The sequence below is a fragment of the Rhinopithecus roxellana genome, chromosome 12 (genome assembly GCF_007565055.1).
Source record: "Rhinopithecus roxellana isolate Shanxi Qingling chromosome 12, ASM756505v1, whole genome shotgun sequence".
Taxonomy (NCBI): domain Eukaryota; kingdom Metazoa; phylum Chordata; class Mammalia; order Primates; family Cercopithecidae; genus Rhinopithecus; species Rhinopithecus roxellana.
Genome location: NC_044560.1, coordinates 45993530 through 46010989, shown reverse-complemented (window position 1 = coordinate 46010989; position 17460 = coordinate 45993530).

Here is a 17460-nt window from a genome sequence, read left to right as displayed (position 1 = left end):
TCTAGGGTCTTCTCTGCCATGGAGTCAGCTTCCCATAAAAGGTCTCTCTCCTGTTTTCCTATTTTTCAAGGCAGAGTGTGCTCCAGATCTACACTTTCAGGGTTCAAATACCACATCTGCCACTCTCTTGCTGTGTGACCTTGTGCAAGTTATTTAATCTGCCTGTGCCTCAATTTTTATTTCTGGGGAATTATAGTAATACCTATCATATAGCATTGTTAGGGGTCTTGAATGAGTCAATACTGTTGGTGTCAACCTGCTACTTTTGTGTCCATGTTGTTACATGCAATAATCAATTCATAGTTTTCTTTTTATTTGTCTCATTAGCACTATTCAACACAGTTATCATTCTTCTTTCTTGAAACACTCTTCTCTTAGCTTGCAAGATGCCCTGCTGTCCTGGTTTTTCTCCTCTTTCAGTGTTCCTTCTCAGTTTCTCCATATCTCTCTAATTTGTCAATGTTGGAGTACCCTAGAGCTTAGTCCTTAGTCTTTTCTCTTTTGTTTTATACTCCTTGTTGATGTCCTCTAGGTTCATGACTTTAAATATCATCTATATGGCTGCTACTTCCAAACTGATAACTCCAGCTTGGATCTCTCCCCTTAACTAACTGCTTGACATCTCCAGTTGGCCATCTGGTAGGCATCTCAGATTTAACACAATCAAAGCCAAGCCCCGTTTGCACCCTCCTGCCCCCAAAAGCTACCACTTTTACAGTCTTCTATCTCAATGAATGGCAAGGCTGTCCATTCATTTGCTCAGGCCAGAAACCTTGGAGTCATCCTTGATTTCCCTCTCTCTCATTCTCACTCTTTGTGTCCATTCTATCAGCAATGGTCTTGCAGTGGAAATTGCCAGCACTCTCCCTCCCATCTAGAAGTCTCTATCTTCATTCTTTGCTTTACATTTCTTCACAGCACTTATCACCATCTGGAAATCTTTGTTTTATTTGTTTGCTTATTTATTGTGTTTTCCCCTACAACATGTAGATGTCTAGAGAGCAGGGATTTTTGCGTACTTTGCTTATTGTTGAATCCTAGCATCTAGAACAGTGCCTATAGCATCTTAGACCTCAATAAATATTTGTTGAATGAATGAACGAAGTGCTTAGAGTGGTTCCTAGCACATAATGAACACCCAATAAATGCAAACCACTATTTTATCCCAATTATAAAGTTGCATTGTACATAATACAGTATAACTCCATGTAAAGAGGCTCATTATGCATATTAATAATCCTATAATTCTATACAGTAAAACTTTTATTATTTTACTATAGCCTCAAAATATATCCTTTGGGATTACCTCAGTACTTCACCATGATTTGTATGTGTATATCCTCAATAAATGTTTGGTGAATAAATTAAGTGTCTCAGTTTTTGACTTGAGAATTCCCTTTTTGGAAAATCAAGACTAATGGCCCAATATTCTTTGGGACTAGCTTCCTGATTAAAACTTTTCAAGACAAAAGCAAATATGATCGTAGGAATTTATGAGTTGAACCCCTGGACAGTTCAGCCACTGTTCTCTAGTGCATTTGTGATCTTTAACCCCGTTGTGAGAATGTGGACTCCCTTCCTAGGAAAATGCACATGCAGAGGGAATTTTACGTATTTTATATCTAATTTTATATATTTTGTAAAGTTTACCTATAATTTAAAGCAATTCATAAATTTCCACCCCTGAAGTTAGGCTCTAGGAAGGACTTCCTGTTGTGATTTCAGCCCTTTCCTTCTGCCCCTGCTGCCTCCACCCCTTGGAGTTTACAATACCTTTTTCATTGTCCGCATCTCTTTCTCCCTCTCTCAGGGGCCCGGGAGCTGGCCACAGGCACTTTAGGAGGCCGAGGTGGGTAGATCGATTTGAGCTCAGGAGTTTGAGACCAGCCCGGGCAACATGGTAAAACCCCATGTCTACTAAAAATATTCTAAAAAGTAGCAGGGTGCAGTCCCAGCTACTTGGGAGACTGAGGTGGGAGAATCACTGAGTCTGGGGGCGTCGAGGCTGCAGTGAGCTGAGATCATGCCACTGCACTCCAGCCTGGGCAACCAGAGCGAAACCCTGTCTCAGAAAAAAAAAAAAAAAAAAAAAAAAAAAAAAAAAATTCCCCTTCTTCTATTTGTCTTTGTTCTTAGCCCTGGGTTCCTTTTACTTAACTTAAAATTACTGAGCAATTTCAAGTGTTTTAATTTTGTTTTCTACCATAGAATCCTTTTGTCATGTCAATCCAACAAATATTTGAGAGCTCCACTGTGTGCTAAGCACTGTGCCAAGTACTAGGGATTTGTAGAGGAATATTACTTGGTTCTTACCTTTGAGGAGCCCAAGAAGGTAGAGAAGGCAGGCATGTAAATAATTACATTTCTTTTTTTTCCCTTAGAGATGAGGTCTTGCTATGTTGCCCAGGCTGGAGCACGGTAGCTATCCACAGGAACAATCATAGTGCCCTGCAGCCTCAAACTGCTGGGCTCAAGTGTACCTTCTGCCTCAGCCTCTCAAGTAGCGGGGACTACAGGTGTGTGCCACCACACCCAGTTTACATTTCAATATGGTATAATAAATGCTATAAGGGAACTACGTACAAAGGTACAGAGGTAGCATAGGAGGGAATGATTAACTCTGAGAGATGGAGTGGGTTGGGGAGGAAGTAAAAAGTTTTCGTAAAAGGTTATGCCCAAGCAAACCTATTGTAAATGGAAACATATAAATAGGAATTTTCCAGTATATAACGTGGGTTCTGGAGAGGGTGAAGGCATTTCAGACAGAGGGAACAGAATATGCAAAGGCACAAAGATGCATAATAGCATACTGTGTATAAAAAATTACAGATAATTTGGTATTGTTGAAGCACAAAGTGTGTGTGTGTGTATGTGTGTGTGTCAGGGGTTGCTGGTATGTATGCGAAGTCACAGAACATGAGGCTGCAGGGCTTTTCATGCAGCATTAAGAGCTGTTACTATTTTATGTAGTGGGGAGCTATTTAAGAAAAGGAGCTTGGGTCTGTAATATTTGTGCTTTCTGAAAACTACTCTGCCTGCTCTATAGAGGATGTATTAATGAAGATAAGAGTGGAGGGATGGAGTCTACTTGAGAGGCTATCGAGAGAGTCCCTGGGTAGGATGATGATGATGGTAGAACCCTCTACCTTTGAATAAGCTCTATTAGAAAATTTTACTTTATACCAAGTCAAAATTAGCATTCTGTCATTTGTTCTGGTTATATTCCATAAGACCATACAAATATGATTCTTTTTCAAGAAGTCTTACTCAGGAATTAGAAATGACTTTTGTGTCTCCCCAAGTTTCCTATTTCTTGCTGCCTTTGTGAGATATAGTTCCGGACCCCTTACCACCATGGTCCTGATCCTTGGACATGCATGGAATATCAGTGTTACTCTTAGGATACAGCCCCAACAATCTATTATAACACTGTGCACATGGTCTGGCCACAAAAATCCAATGATTCTAATATGTCTTTTCATCAGTGCAACCTGAGGTGTTTAGTTTTTTGTTTTTGTTTTGTTTTGTTTTGTTTTTTTAGCAGCCAAATCATTGTCACCTGCTGAATCTCTGGTTGCCAAAACCCCAAGCTTTCTTATCTGTCTACCCCATCCAGTTCAATTGATATTTACAATCTATGTGTAGGACTTTATATATATTCCTGTTAAATTCATCTTCTTGGGTTTGTAGACCCAGAGTTTTTTTGTTATGAAAATTTGAAACTGATCCAATATTCAAAAGGATTATATTAACCGTGCCTTTAAATCTGTGTCATCTGCAATGCTTTCTTCCTTTGCCTTGGTTACCTCTAGTTGAATCCCTTTTTTTTTTTTTTGAGATAGAGTCTCACTCTGTCACTCAGGTTGAGTGCAGTGGGTCTCTGCAACCTCTGCCTTCCAGCTTCAATCCAGCTGGGATTACAGATATGTGCCACCATGGGCCCAGCTAATTTTTGTATTTTTAGTGCAGATGGTGTTTCATCATGTTGGTCAGGCTGGTCTCAAACTCCTGACCTCAGGTGATCTGCCCGCTTTGGCCTCCCAAAGTGTTGGGATTACAGGCATGAGCCACCATGCTCAGCCTAGTTGCATCATTTTTATTTTATTTTATTTTTAAGACAAGGTCTGGTTCTATCACCCAGGTTGGAGTGCAATGGTGTGATCTTGTCTCACTGCAACCTCTGCCTCCTGGGGTCAAGCTATCCTCCTACCTCAGCCTCCCAAGTAGCTGGGACTACAGGCACGTACCACTACACCTGGCTAATTTTTTGTTGTTGTTGTTAGAGCCTGGGTTTTGCCATGTTGCCCAGGCTGGTCTTGAAGTTGTGAGCTCAAGTAATCCACCCACCTCGGCCTCCCAAAGTGTTGGGATTACAGGTCTGAGCCACCGCATCAAGCCCTGCATTCTTTCTTTTTTTTTTTTTTTGAGACGGAGTCTCACTCTGTCACCAGGCTGGAGTGCAATGGTGCGATCTCGGCTCACTGCAACCTCTGCCTCCCGGGTTCAAGCAATTCTCCTGCCTCAGCCTCTTGAGTAGCTGGGACTACAGGCATGCGCCACCACGCCCAGCTAATTTTTGTATTTTTAGTAGAGACGGGGGTTTCCCCATGTTGGCCAGGATGGTCTCTATCTCTTGACCTCATGATCCACCTGCCCTGGCCTTCCAAAGTTCTGGGATTACAGGTGTGAGCCACCGCGCCTGGCCATTCTTTCTTAACATTCATCTGTTTATACTCCTTTTTTGTCTTGAAGTTTCCTAATTTCAGTGTAGCTGAGGAACTTTAATTGATGGTTTGTTCTGCTGCTGAAACTGACGTAGCTCCACACTCCATTGCCCCTCAACCTCTGTTGTTTCGGCCACTGTCCTGCTGTCACTTTTGCAGATATGGACATATGCATATGGATGTATCTTTGGCCTTTGGCACTCTGCTTATTCCCATGTTGTTGCTGATGTTGTCATCATTCATTTTACCTTCTGGTTATCCTAGTACTTCCTCTGCTCCAGCAGACCTACACTCAGATGGAGGAAGCCTCCACTTCTGAGATTTGTAGTTCTTTAATTGTATGCCACAGAAAGAATAAGGCTTTATTTTGTGTGTGTGTGTGTGTGTGTGTGTGTTTAAAAATTCATCAGTGTTATAGACCTTATTTATTTCACTCCACCTTTAGGCTTTTTATAGGCTTCCTAACTCTCCACAGGATTCCTTCAAGTCTTGGCCAAAAGACAGTATTACTTATAAGTAACAGTTATAAACTCTATTGGGAAATTGGCATATAGTTGGTATTCAGTGTCCAGAATATAGTACCCCAAATGGTCACTTCCCACCAGCCCTCCACTAATGTCCCTGGCTTAAACTGGTGACCATCTACTGCCTTAAGATAAATTCCCCCTCTTCCTGTATTCTCTCCTGTCAGAGAATGAGGAGTTGAAGAATGACACTTGTCCCCTATCCTTAGCTAAGAGTCTTTGTCCTAGAAGTGAAAAATCAGTTCCAACCTCTATGGTTTCTTTTCGGACTATTGCCTTTTCACACAAATAGAATTTGCACTGGGAGCTCTGAGATGCATGAATTCAGAGATGGGTTCCCAGAATGCTCTCTGTTCCCATCTGTGACACTCATTGCATCTCCTTGATTTAATGTGTGTGCTTCATTCATCCTAAGAGACTTGCATTTGCTTTTTCTCTTCAGATCTGACTATAGATACCTTTTTTCACCTTGGCAGTTCTGACTTAATCTCCCTTAGCATAGCTTTCCTTCTCTATAACAGGAAAAGAATAATACTTGTTTCCCTCTTCAAAGGGTTTTTCAGTGGATCAGATGAAATATTGTAGGTGAAATCATTTTACAAACTCTAAGGAACTGTGCAGGTATTGTTATTTACTGGAATCATCCATGATCCAACTTAGCTCTAAGGATCTGACTTGGGTCACGGGCAAACATGTGACCAACGGGAAGAAGAAGGTTAGTCCCTTGCGGGCTACAAGACTCTCACAGGGTCAGAATCACCAAATTTTAGAGTAGGATGGGGACTAAGAGATCACTTGGTCCAACCCCCTCATTTTGCCAATGAAAAATCAGACCAGAGAGGAGCAGTGGACTTGCTTTATTCATCACTCGAGATTTGCTTGGGTCAGGGATCTGCAACAGAAGTCACAATTCCAAAGCTGGAGGAAGAGAGGGGCCAGCCAGCCATCAGAAAACATGTCTTATTCCTCCCTAGGTCAGGGACACCATCAGCCTTTCTTTAGGGTGGAATATTTTTTAACCTTTTTTCTTGCCTTGACAGAAATGTCAGGCCTCCTCTGGTTCACAAGCTCCTCAAAGACCTACCTGTTTCCTTTTATCGAATAGGATTTCCCAAGCAAACACAACTATGTTGTTGTTTGTCTCTCAGTAGCTCTGCTGTGCAGGGAATGAGGGCTCCACTCTTGATCAGCCCAGGGACTCCAGTGCCAAGCCTCTGATATATAGTGCAGGGACTGCAGGGCATCCGAGTTGTAACAAGAACAAGATGAGCTTGTGGCCTCGGGCTTCTAACCTGCTCCTCAACCCACACTTCAAAGAAAGTTATTACACAAGAGTTAGACTAAATCAAACCAAACTGCAATGTTTGCGTACTGTGGCCCATTTTCAGATCTCATTGTATCTCACCACTAGTCCCTCAGAAAACCAGTTGGGAGCAGAACAAAATGACCCAATGATAATTTAGTTGTAGGTCTTTAAAAATGAGTCCAACTGATTTATTTTGAAATTTCAGTTAAGCATGATGTCAAGAAAATCTCTCTGGCTATTTATCATCTTTTTTCGCTCTTAGCATAGTCCGAGTAGGCAGAATAAAATTAGAAACTGGCTATTCATATACTTCCCAGTTTTTGGTGTAGGCTGATATTGTTACTAGACTATCAGAATGTTGAGATGTTTTGCTGATAATTTTCTGCCAAAAAGAATACCCATCATAGCAAGGAAGGCCTTTATTATGCCATTTACTTTCTTTATTGGCAATGCTATACAGGTGCTATAGGAAGAAGAGGTATAACAGATGATCTAAAGATATATATTTCACTTCAGTTAGACCTACCACTCCCATTTCTCGAAAACACCACAACCTGAAAGACTGAAAAGTTGGATTTTTTCTTTGTAGCTTTGAACAGTAGATGCAAGATCTATCAAGTTTTTGAATCATAAAAGAAATAAAAGCTATGTTCATTGTTGTTAAGTATATGTTCATTGTTGTTAAGTGTATTTTGTAGGATGGTTTGAAAACTCTGGTAAATATGGAAAGTCTCATTTAATCCAGTAATCAGACCATTACTAGATTCTACAAGCATTTCTTGTGCATGACAGTGCTGCTTTTAGAAAATCCTTTAGTTCCAACCATGAAGCATTGCAATGTTTCAGAATCATTCAGGGTTAAAACTGGGAGAGATCACCAAGCTGTATGAAGAAGCAAACTGAGACCACACAGACAGACCTTTCACTTGAGGTCACAAAGCCAGCTACCAAAAGCCACAGCTAGAATTCAGGTTAGACTCATTCTCTTTACATCTCATATATGGCTCTTCTCTTGTTAGATCTAAGATGACAGACAGGAAAACCAAAAGCAAATAATTTTGCATGAGCAGAGACAAAAGTTAATGGTTTTATGCAAAACCCAAAGGCCACTAAGAGAAAAAAACAGTCAAACCAAGCAGCCAGCCTTTTAAGGGGAAAGGAGAGGCTGCCAAGGCCAGGGAAAAGTTATTATGGAGCTGGGTTGAAGATAAGAGGAGAGTAGGCTCTTTTGGCATCTGTGGACTGAACACATCTATGGGGCAGGAACAAAATATTTTCATGATAACTTTTTAAATATTTCTACTTGTTTCCCATCCTTAGGAATCACAGTGAAGCTTCAAGTTGCTGTGCTTTGGCAAAATTAAAGACTAAGATGCTGCTAGAGAGTTTCTCCACCTCTTCCATGGTCAGCATCCTACTCTGTTCTGTGGAGGTGCTGCCACCAGTTATCTCCTGATGCAGAAAGTCAGTGAGTCCATCGACTGGTCTTTACTAACACCTTCTGGGTCCTCAGCCCCAAAGACACAGAGTATCACATCATCACCACTCTCGGGGAGAACATAATCTGTTTCAGAAGTTTCAAGAGATATTAGCATCTTGAAATTATTTGCAAATTTCCATGTATAATGCATATCTTTGAGAAGAGGACTATCAGATTATTAGAGGAGTCCATGATTCAGAAGAGGTTAAGATTAACTGATCCAGTCGGAGAGACAAGCTAATTTACAGAATCTGCTAAACAAGAACAGTAGTATATAATACACTTGTAAGATCAAGGTAGGTCAATGTGATCAGGGACTGCTTCCAGGTTGAGATGGGATTTTAGGTGTGTCCTCAAGGGTAGAAGACGTCTGGGTAGGTAGAGAAGAGAGGGCAAGTGTGCCTGACTAGAAGGACACAGTGGGTTGGAAACTAAAATTAATTTAACAGAATGTTGATTATACATTCAACACCTTTCTACATGTGATCTCATTAAATCTGCACAACAAGCCAGCTAAGTGGAGATTATCATCTCTATGTTACAGGTAAAAAAAGATTCAGGAAGGGTAAGAAACTTGTGCACAATTGGGAAGTTTCCAAAGCCAGGTTTCGAACCCAGGTCATTTGACCTCAAAACCTTTGTTTTTCCCCCCACCCCACTGCTCTGCAATAGCTGTAGCATAAACAAAGTCATGACAAATGAATGAGCATGGCACAGATGGATAAGGGAAGGAATATGCTTGACTGGAGGGAAGGGTTCTTGTTGAGAAGCAGGGCTTACATGGTAATAGATCCTGACAGGTGAGGCTTTATTAAACACTTACTATGCACCAGTCATGGTGCTAAACTCTTTATCTCATTTAATCCTCAAATAACTCTATGAGGGGATACCATTATCATCCTCATTTTGCACCTGGGGTGCCTGAGGTTATAAGTAATCTGTCTAGGCTCACACTGACAATGGGGAGCTGAATTAGAAGGAGTGGAAATTCAAAAATTCAAACGTAATCCATTCGCCTCCAGAGACAACACTGTAGAAATATACTAGAAAATTAACCTTGTGTAAGTGTTTATGGTGTGCCAGGTACTCTGCTGAGCACTTCATACACATCTTTTTTTTTTTTTTTTTTTTTTTTTTTTGAGACAGAGTTTCACTCTTGTTGCCCAGGCTAGAGTGAAATGGCGTGATCTCAGCTAAGCACAATCTCTGCCTCCCGGGTTCAAGCGATTCTCCTGCCTCAGCCTCCCGAGTAGCTGGGATTACAGGCATGTGCCACCACGTCCAGCTAATTTTGTATTTTTAGTAGAGACGGGGTTTCTCCATGTTGGTCAGGCTGGTCTCGAACTCCTGACCTCAGGTCCTCCTGCCTCGGCCTCTCAGAGTGCTGGGATTACAGGCATAAACCACCGCACCCAGCCCACATCATCTCATTTAATCCTCACAGAAACCCTGTGAAGGAGACTCATTATTGTTTTCTCTATATTATAGAACAGAAGTGAAGTCCCAGGTGAACTGAAGCTCAGGGAGATTTAGAAGCTAGTCGAAGGTCACAGAGTTTGGCCAGGCTGGGATCTAACCCTGGTCCTCTGGCTCTGGAACCTGGACTCAGAGCTCCTATGGTACATGACTTGCCCAAGCCAGAGATTCAGGGAGTGGAGGCTAACAGACACTTCTCCTAACTGCTCCCTATGCTCCCGCTAGATTCTAAATCTTCTCCTTGTTGGTTATTTTTCATGCTGCTTAGTGGTTCCCTCATTACTTCAGATCTTCATATACATGGGGCCCAAGTCACTATTAAAAGAGGGCCTGGAATGAATGTTTTTTATTATGTTATGAATGGAGGCAATGTGATTAAGACCTCCTTCATTCATCAAACAGTTATTGAGCCCTTACTTAGGGCATTTCAGGGTATTGGGAAGACAGGAAGGTGAAGATACAAGAAAAAATAATACTTACCCTCCAGGATTGCACAGTCTTGTGAAGAGAATAGGCACATCAACCAGTAATTAAAATGCAGTGTGATAATTAATGTGACAGAGGTAGGTAGGGACAGAGTAATGTCAGAACATAAAGAAGGGGTACCTAACTCAGAATGGAGATGAGGACATTGGAGGGATTTGGGGAAGATGTTTCAAAGAAAGTGACACTTCTAGTAATTGTTTTTGTTTGTTTTTAGAGAGGAGGTCTCACTCTGTCGCCCAGGCTGGTGACAGGATCACAGCTCACTGCAGCCTTGAATTCCTGGGCTCAAGCAATCCTCCTACCTCAGCCTTCTAAGTAGCTGGGATTACAGGTGTGTGCCACTATGCCTAGCTAATTAAAAACTTTTTTTTTTTTTTTTTTTTTTTTTTTTTAAGAGACAATGTCTCAGTATATTGCTCAGTTTAGTTTCAAACTCCTGGGCTCAAGCGATCCTCCTGCCTCAGCTTCCCAAGTAGCTGGGATTATAGATATGAGCTACCATGACTGGCAATTATCTGTTTTTGAGCTCAGGTTTTCTTGTATGACATTTTGAAGTTATTAGTTTAAAATGGTCAGCACAATGTCATTTTATCTTATACACACACACACTTGGTTTTTATGTCACACTACTTATACTTTCTTTTTTTTTTTTTTTTTTGAGACAGAGTCTCACTCTGTCGCCGAGACTAGAGTGCAGTGGTGCGATCTCGGCTCACTGCAAGCTCCGCCTTCCAGGTTCATGCCATTCTCCTGCCCCAGCCTCTCAACTAGCTGGGACTACAGGTGCCTGCCACCACGCCCAGCTAAGTTTTTGTATTTTTAGTAGAGATGGGGTTTCACTGTGTTAGCTAGGATGGTACACTACTTATACTTTCATTGCACAACTGCTTTCTTAAACTTAAAAAGTCAACACAAAAACAATAATTTGTGAACACAACATTTGCTACTTGTAGTGCTTTTGCTGGCTATATTAGATTTTCTATTCTGAAGGCTTTGAACGCTTCCCTTATTTCACCAAAGCAACATGCACTGCCGATGAAGCACTGAGTCAAGGTTATCTCTCATCACGTCTCTTTTAAACTAAGGGATATTTTCAAGGTCTTTCTATATTATTACTTTTAGATTTAAAAAACCCTCAGCTTTATTGTAATATATTTACATATAATACATTCAGTGTTAAGTATAGAGTTGCATGAGTTTTTGACGAATGTATACAGTTGTGTAATTACCATTGCAACCGAGAAATAGAATATTTCCAAAACTGAAAAACTTCTCTTGTGCCTTTTTGCAGTCACTGGATTCAGTCTTAGTAGTGAGAGCTGCAGCGAGCTTTCTCCTAACTTGTAGTGAGAAGTCAAACAGCTGGAGAGAGAACGACCAATCTAAGGAACTAACATTGATTGAGCACTTTCTAGATGCCTTCCCTAAGCATATATACAGAGATTTAGTTATACCTCCTCCCAGCCCCAAGAGGGTATTATCTCCATTCTACAAAAGAGGAAACTAAAGTCCCAAGAATGTAAATAACTTACTCAAGGCCATTGAGCTAGAAATGGTGGAGCCAAGATTCCACCCAAGTTATGTTTCCTACAGAATTACCTTCCCACTGCTAACAGAGGGAAAGATATAAAGAGGAAAAGATATAAAGAAAATGGGAAGTCAAATGCTTAAGACTAGATACTGTCTGATCCTATTTATATGAAATTCTAGGAAAGGCAAAACTAGTGACCAAAAGCAGATCATCGGTTACCAGGGGTGGGGGGAGGGGGTTAACTGCAAAAGGGCATGAAGGAATTTTTTTAGGTTATGGAAATGTTCTATATCTTGATTATAATGGTAATTATGCAACGGGATAAATTTGCCAAAATGCATCAAACTGTGCACTTAAAGTTGAATTGCAATATATATGCATCATATTACAATAAAGCTGGGTTAAAAATTTTTAATGAAAACAATAAGAAAAGACTTTGGAAATACACCTTAGTGTAAGTCATAGCAACATTATCACATCATTAAAATGTCACTTTTGTCATATCAAATAATAAGAGTATGGAAATTTTTTTGTGTAACTTGATGCTAAAATTTTAAAAAATCTGACAAAAATAAATCAGTGCTCACTATAGTTTTGAAATAAAATCAGTAAACCCTGTTTTCTTACATGAAATGAACAATTCAATATACATATTTCTGAATCTGTTGCAAACATCTGGTGAACGAGGGTCTGATTAAGCATGATCCAAAAAGAGCTTGCAAGTAGAACTGTTTACTAACATTTCAATTTCTATGCCTCATTTATTAGACTTAGAATAAAAAGGTGAGAGGGCTGTTTGGGATTGTCTTTAACCTTGACGATAGTTCCACTGAAGCAGCATAATGGTTCTTAATTGCTTAAGTGAAAAGAACATGTTGACGTGTCCTTCTTTGGGCTGAGAGCTTAGAGCCTAAACCGTTATGCTAATTCAAGCATTATATACACCAAAGTATTTATGGGACTGACACAAGTGATGTTGCAGGTAAAGGGCTGTGAAATGGTCTGTAAACAGAGAGAATTGATTTGAGGCCCAAAAGCAGTGCTGTTAAAAGTCACAGCCATTGAACAGCCAACCCTACAATTTCTATCCAGATTGTCAAACTGGGTCAGACAGTGTCAGCAGGGCTGCCATTAGAGATCAGATGGGTGGTTTAATAATATGTAAACCGAGCACATAAACAGGCTTTCTCAAGGTAGAGGTCCGTCCCCGTCTGGTGTATGTGTGTGTGTGTGCATGCGTATGTACATGTGCACATGCACCACATTTTCATTATGGAAACTTCACAGGGCTCTACTTAATGAAATGTTAATGCACTGGTTTTTGACAAAAGAAAATCTCCCAGCAGGTATAAGTCAGACAATGCAATGTAAAGACATTCAGGAAGAATGCGAGTCCAAAATCTTAAAAGGAAGGAAGCACCATCAGATCCTTGCTCTTGATCTTCCAGGCCCTTGGCATCCTCTGTTTTTCATATCTCTTCCTACAGTAGGACTGTATAGTTTTTTAGTTAACCTCAAAATAATTCTGTAAGGCTCCTCATCACCTGCATTTTTAGCACACCTTACTTCCAACGTTGAAATGATGGAATCAATTTTATGTAAACTGGCTGTCTTTACACAGTCTTCCAAATGACATCTGGATGGCTTAGTTCTGTCTTTGTTTCAAATCTCTGAAAACCAGAATTATCTAGTTGTTTAGTCACCCAAAGTCAGAATGTAGAAGACTGTGATAGAAAATTTCCTCTCATCCCAGCTTAAAGTCAGAGGAAAAGGTCATAGTTCCTTTCCTCCTTCTTTGCAAAATAGAACAAAAAATTCTATAAACATATTAAGAGAATTAGAGTATGATGATGAAGACCGTGGACCTTGAGTTCAAATCTCAGCTCTGTCACTGACTTTGGGTGAGTTATGCAACCTCCCTGTGCCTCAGTTTCTTCCTCTGTAAAATGGGGCATTGATCCCCAGGATTCTTGTGGGGATTCATAAGGCAAACTGCTTAGAAAAGTGGCTGGCACAGAGTAAGCATTCAAAAAATGTTAGCATTACTGATAGATATTTGGCCTCATAAACTTTTGATATCATTTGCTGTTTTAAGTACATGTTTTTCCTTCTTGAGGTTCACAGAAATTATTAATATTCTAGGGAATCTATTGAATATGTTTGGTATTTAAAAAACAAAACAGCTCATTGTTAACTCACTTAAGGTCTCCAGTGAAGGTTTTCTGCTATAGGCTCAGGTTCCACCATAGGAGCACATCTTTCTCATTTGGTTTGTGTTGGTGTTACTTAGGATGGCACTCTCCAGGAAGGGAATAATGGTGACATCATGTGCTAATTTATTTGGGTTAGTTAAATTCTTCAGGACACTCTTTTTGGATAAGAACCTCTGAGATACATTTCCTCTTAGTAGAGTGGCATCTTATGTTAATGTGCTGTTATTCCAAGCCAAGCTTGTAGTGTAGAGCTCTTCTCATACTGGCTAATAGTTTTAGTTAGAACATTTTTTTTCTAGGTAGAGACCTGCTCAGGTCAGGAAATTTGATGAGTTTCAGAATCATGAATGATGGTATTTAAAATGACACAGTATGAAATCAAGACATAGCCTAACCATCCTATGGTTTTACCGCCCTTTTAACTGTCTTCCTTTAGAATGTGACTTAATGAAAGATAAGATTTTGATTTAATTTTGGTCAATTGATCAGATTTGGAGTGGATCACATTGTGGTATCTTCTAAGGGCTTAACATGTGGAACCATACCAAAAATTATATAAATTATGTGATTTATGGTTTCCAAAATGTTGTTTTAAAATTCTTAATATGACACACATGTATATTTCAGAAAATACTTTAAAATGCACATTTGACATCCCTTAACTGTAGACATAAAAGTTTCCCCAATTTTGTTACAACATTTTTAGTTTTGAATGTACATAAGATGTTCAAAGAGTTGAGAGATCTGGTCTGCGGTCCTGATGCCATCACTAACAGCCAGTGGGACCTTGAGCAAGTCCCTCCACTGATCTGTGCCTCCATTCCCCATCTGTAAAGGGGATCACTGGTCCCTGCTCACCCCCCACAGATGTAGTGAGGCTGGTCATGTGGCAAAGGAGGCACCTGGAACAAAGAAATGTTTTATGCTGATGCTTTCTGTAGCATCATCTTGGAGCCTCAAGTCTTGTTTAAATAAAGGAGAAACAGGGACAAAGAAAGTGATCATACCAAATATTATCTATGAACATACATACCTTTGTTTCAGAGACATTTTATCAGCCCTGACTCGATACAAATCCAATAATAGGACCAGAGATCATTTCTAGAGACTATTTTGTTTCAATCTTTTTCATAGGCAGGGCTATGCCCAATAATTCTGAACCAATAGGAATCTAGCTTATTTATAAAAAGTATCTAAAAGATTTCACAGAGTCACACAGGAACCCATTCAGAGATTTTGTAATTAAGGCCAGCACTTCCTCTATAAAGTGTAAAACAAATCAGAATGGTCCCAAAGAATAGCTTTGTAGATTGCACCCTTCCCTTGGCAAAGTGAAAGAGATGTATACACAGCTTGAGCTGGTTCTGAGATCCCCTTAGGCCACAGAGAAAAAGCCTTTAAGTCTATCAGGGATGACAAATAGATTTCAGCATGAGTGTCAATTCTGATGGATTAGTGGTAGTTGCCTGGAGCAAGGTGTTTGAGGACTTTTGAGGTTCTGTCCAGGATCAGCAGGAAATAGTGCCATGATCTATTAGCAATGCCTGCCATGGTGAAGGGGTGGAAGAAGGGAGCAAGGGCAGCATTTTTGCCAGAATTTACCCTTCCAAACTTGTATATTGTGCATTCCTCCCTGTTGCTCATTTTCCTCGGTTGAAGTTACTTTAAGGCTACCAAACCAGTACCAATCTAGATTAATACACAGTAGATGTTTTCTTCTACCTGCATCACATTTAACGCTTTCATATACATTTAGGAAATATCATGAGTGCTCTTTTTTTTTCCCTTAAGAGCCTGAAACTTTTACTTCACTGAACAAATACATTGAGCATTTACTATGTATGGGCACGTGTCAGGCATGTATGGATAAGTGAACTGTTTTAATTATTATTTATTAATTAAATAAAACATACAAAAACTCACTAAAATCCCTAAAAATGTTTCATGCTCAATAAATATGAACTATCCGTCTCTTATGTCTTCTGTATACAGGATTTGGCTAAACATGTTCGGGCTCTCAGCATTCTTTCACCCCTCCCTTCAGAGGAAACATGGAGATGCCCTGACTTGGAGTTGAGAGATCTGGTCTCTGGTCCTGATGCCATCACTAACAGGCAGTGGAACCTTCAGCAAGTCCCTCCACTGGTCTGTGCCTCCATTCCCCATCTGTAAAGAGGATCACTGGTCCCTATCTCCCCCTGGGATGTAGTGAGGCTTGTCATGTGGCAAGGGAAAGCACCTGAGACAAAGGAATGTCTTATACCAATGCTTTCTGTAGCATCATCCTGGAGCCTCAAGTCCTGCTTGAAATTGAATAAAGGAGAAACATAGGGACGAAGAAAGCGATCACACCAAATATTATCTAAAAACATTTAAACATTACATTTAAAGAATTGAAAATATTAAGGGGGGAGGTGAAAAACAAGGATTTGGCCAAAGTCTGGATATGTGGAGTCAAATAGGCCTCAGTTCTAATGTAGCTTCTGGAACTGACACATTCTTTGGAAAGTTACATAACCTGTTATAAACCTCTATTTCCTCATCTGTGCAATGGGGACACTCATAGCACCCCCTCAGAGAGCTGCATGTTAGAATAAATAATGATGTAAAAAGCTTAGTACTTTGACCGGAATATAATAAGATTTCAATATATTTTAGCTACTCTTGTATTGCTTGGCAATGCTATTTGGATAACACACAGGATTATGTTTTATTTTTTATGGTTATAATTCTTCATATTTGTTAACGATTACCAAGTGCCATTACAGAGCTTCCCAGTGCCCTGCACAGCCAGCATTTTGGAGAATCCTAGTAAATAATGTTGTTGGAATGACTTCTCATTTAAACCTCACAGAAACTTTGAGAGATGGATATAGACATCACTGTGGAGGACACCGAACCTTAGAGAAGCTAAGTGACTTGCCCAAGGTTACAAAGCTAAGAAGTGGCCATGCCCAGACCTGGACTTGAGTCTAGAGCTTCTGCCTTCAAATTCAATGAAATATTCATCTCATGATGATATGTGTACTACATCACAGTTCTTTCCATTTAATGTATTATTTCAACAGTTTAATGTATTCTGGAATGCTTACTGTGTTAGAGGATGTAACACAAAATTCAAGGAAGAAGGAGGCACATGGTTAAAAATCAAAAACAAAAAATGTCTCAGACCAACCCAAAGAATTAAAATTTGTAACCATTTCCTTTTTCTCACCTTAATTTTCTGGAAAGGATCATTCAAATTTGGCCTACGCATTAAAAATAAGCAAAAACAAAGCCAAAAAGAACATCTAAGAGGTATGAGCAGAGATAGTAAATTGCCCTCACCATTTACGTTTTATACACCATTTACATTTACTACACAGGCCCAGAAATAACAACAGAGTCTGGCCTCTTAGGGTCTTCTTTCCCACCCGTCCCTTCCTTTTTCTTTCCAACCATCTTCACACCATGGGTAAATATACACATGAACATAATGTGTAGAATCATAATGTGTAGAATCAGGGACAGACTGGTGTCTCCATTTTAATTTTCAAGGTGGTATTATTGCTGGCATTCAGAGAAGACCACCTTCCTATTCTGACATGGTGAGTAGACCCCATTACCTTAGGAACAGCTCATTTATATTGGTCTATATGAGTCTCCGTCTGGCACCATTCCTGTCACCTAGACATACATATTTCTCCCACTGACTCCTGTGGAAATCATTCACTTCAAGGG